The sequence below is a fragment of the Arachis duranensis genome, chromosome 1 (genome assembly GCF_000817695.3).
Source record: "Arachis duranensis cultivar V14167 chromosome 1, aradu.V14167.gnm2.J7QH, whole genome shotgun sequence".
Classification (NCBI taxonomy): Eukaryota; Viridiplantae; Streptophyta; class Magnoliopsida; order Fabales; family Fabaceae; genus Arachis; species Arachis duranensis.
This window is the reverse complement of record NC_029772.3, coordinates 16,648,852-16,651,787: the sequence shown is the minus strand read 5'-3', so window position 1 is coordinate 16,651,787 and position 2,936 is coordinate 16,648,852.

Here is a 2,936-nt window from a genome sequence, read left to right as displayed (position 1 = left end):
TTTTTGTTTTTTCTCAATACATTCAGCAATTTCTCTTCTTGTTGAGGGGTTAGCTCTTGGGCAATTATCACGGGTAGCTCTTGGGCTTCATCAAGGTATGAATACCTTAAGTGAGGTGGTAGTGGCTTCAATTCCATCTTTTTATTTTTCTTTGAGGTTTGAGTTTCCGGATGAGTTGCATGATGCGTGGTGTTTAGTTCGCTTGACTTTTCATTTGCTTCTTCAACCCTATACTTCTCATCTAACCTTGCTAGATGTACTTCGGCCACTATGTTATCGATTGGATCACACCGAAATAAAGAATGGTTCTCCGGTGGATGCTTCATTGCTTCCTCTAGGCTAAAGCTTACAATTCTCCCATCTATTTCAAATGAGTAGTTCCCCGAGTAAGCGTCAAGTTTAAATCTAGAGGTCCTCAAGAATGGTCTTCCAAGTAGGATAGACGATGCTCGCTCGGTTTCGCTTGATGGCATTTCAAGGACATAGAAGTCAATCGGAAACACCAACCCTTTTATATTCACCAATACATCTTCCGCAACACCCGCTACGGTTATTATGCTTTTATCCGCTAGGACAAATCTTGCCGTCGACCTTTTTAGTGGTGGTAAGTTCAACACCCGGTAGACGGATAGTGGCATGATGCTAACGCATGCTCCAAGGTCGCACATACAATCTCTAAATTGAACTCCATTGACTGTGCAAGTGACCATACAAGGACCCGGATCATCACACTTCTCGGGTAATGTTCCCATTAAAGCGGAAATAGAACTCCCCAATGGAATGGTTTCCAATTCAAGAATTCTGTCCTTATGTATGCATAAGTCTTTGAGAAATTTAGCATATCTAGGAACTTGATGGATAGCATCAAAGAGGGGGATGGTTACCTCAACTTTCTTGAACATTTCTACCATTTTGGGGTCGAGTTCTATGCGCTTTTTAGCTTTCTTCGCAAGTGTTGGGAATGGAAGTGGTTGAGCAACTTCTTCTTCCAAGGTTCTTTTGGCCTTGGTTGTCTCTCTTGTTGGTTGGACCTCATCCTCAACTATGGCTTGTGGTGCCTCCTCTTCCACTACTTCTTCTATATTTGTTCTCTCCTCTTCTTGAGCGGTTGTGATAGGGCTTGAGTCCTTTGCTTCCTTCCCTTTTAGTTGCGTACCGGATCTAAGGGTGATGGCATTGATGCCCCCCTTTGGATTAGGTTGAGGTTAAGAGGGAATGACACTTTGGATTGGGGGTTGAGGAGAGGGAGTTGATGGTGTATCCATGCGTGCGAGAAGAGCTTGTAGTGTAGAGGTGAGGCCGGTGAGGCCGGAAGCAAGTGTGTTTTGTAGTTCCTTTTGACCTTGGATAATGGTTCGGAGTGTTTCGTCTTGGTTAGAGGGGGTGGTTTCATATGTGAGTTGAGGAGCTTGTGATTGGTTGGGTGGTGGTCTTTGATGTGGTGGTTGATAGGTTTGGTAGTTTCTTTGTGGGTTTTGTTGGTTGTATGGTTGATTTTGTGAGTTGTATGGTCGGTTTTGTGAGAAGTTTTGTGAATTGTTACCCCATCTTTGACCTCCTCCATTGTTGTTGTTGTCCCTATTCCCTTGTTGATGGTTGTCTCTCCAATTTTGATTATTGTGTCCACTTCCTTGGTTGTGGCTTCCTCCTCCTTGATAAGAGTACCCTTGGTTAGGATTACCGCTTTGGTAGTATCCTTGATTAGGGCGATCATAGAAATTGTGGGTAGCCGCCAAGGTATTGTCTTCTTGAAGGCTTGGGCACTCATCCGTGTAGTGAGAGTAGCAAGAGCAAATGCCACATACTCTTTGAGGGACAAATTGTTGGTTGTGTTGTTGAGGTGGTGGAGGGTGTTGTTGGTATGATTGAGGTTGTGATTGTTGTTGGTTCAATTGGAGTTGTTTCAAGATGGATGTCATCTCATTCAAGGATTGAGTTAGAGCGGTGGTTTCACTACTAGTTGATACCTCATTCACGGTCCTTGGACGGTTGACTCTTCGCCTCATATGTTGATTGGATTCGGCCAAGTCAATAATAAGTTGCCATGCCTCCTCCGCGGTTTTATATTTAGACAAAGAACCATTGCTTGAAGTGTCCAAGAGGGTTCTATCTTGCTCTCGCATCCCTTGACATATGTAACCAAGCAATACTTGAGTGTCGATCATGTGATTAGGGCATGCATCTAGTAGTTTGCGAAACCGTTCCCAATACTCATAGAGTGGTTCCGTCTCACCTTGCACAATACAAGACATTTCCTTCCTTAGCCTATCCATCTTTTCCGGAGGTAGGAATTTATCCAAGAATCCCCTTCTAAGTAAGTCCCAATCGGAGGTAACTTCACTAGAGAGGGTGTAGAACCATTCTTTAGCCTTGTCCTCAAGAGAGAAAGGGAAAGCAAACAACCATATAGCAACTTCATCGGACCCTTCCCGTCTAGTAGTTGAACATATGCGATGGAAGTCCTTGAGATGTCGAATAGGATCTTGTGCGGGAAGCCCATGAACTTCCTTGATGGTAACTCTCCTTGGAGCATCCATGGTATTAGTACCTAGAACAAAAGAAGATTTGTTAGTGAGATTGATGGGAGTAGGATTAATGCCTTCGTTGAGTGACGGTTCAATGTTCACTTTTAGTAAGGGTTGAGGTGGTGAAAACCTCTTCCCCTTTTCCAAACTTAGGCCGCCTCCGAGCTTGTCTAATATGAAACAAAGTTCGTTCTATTTCCGGATCAAAAGGGACTAAGCTCGGATTCGGTTGTGAACGCGTCATGCAATGAAGGGGGGATGAAATTCATTGTAACAAATGAGGGGTTAGTCACTTGAATTATTCACAATGAGGTGCAACTATGTACATATACACATGCTTAATCCAAACAATAACATGGCACACAAAGCAAATTCCCCGGCAACGGCGCCATTTTGACAAATGAATTTTTG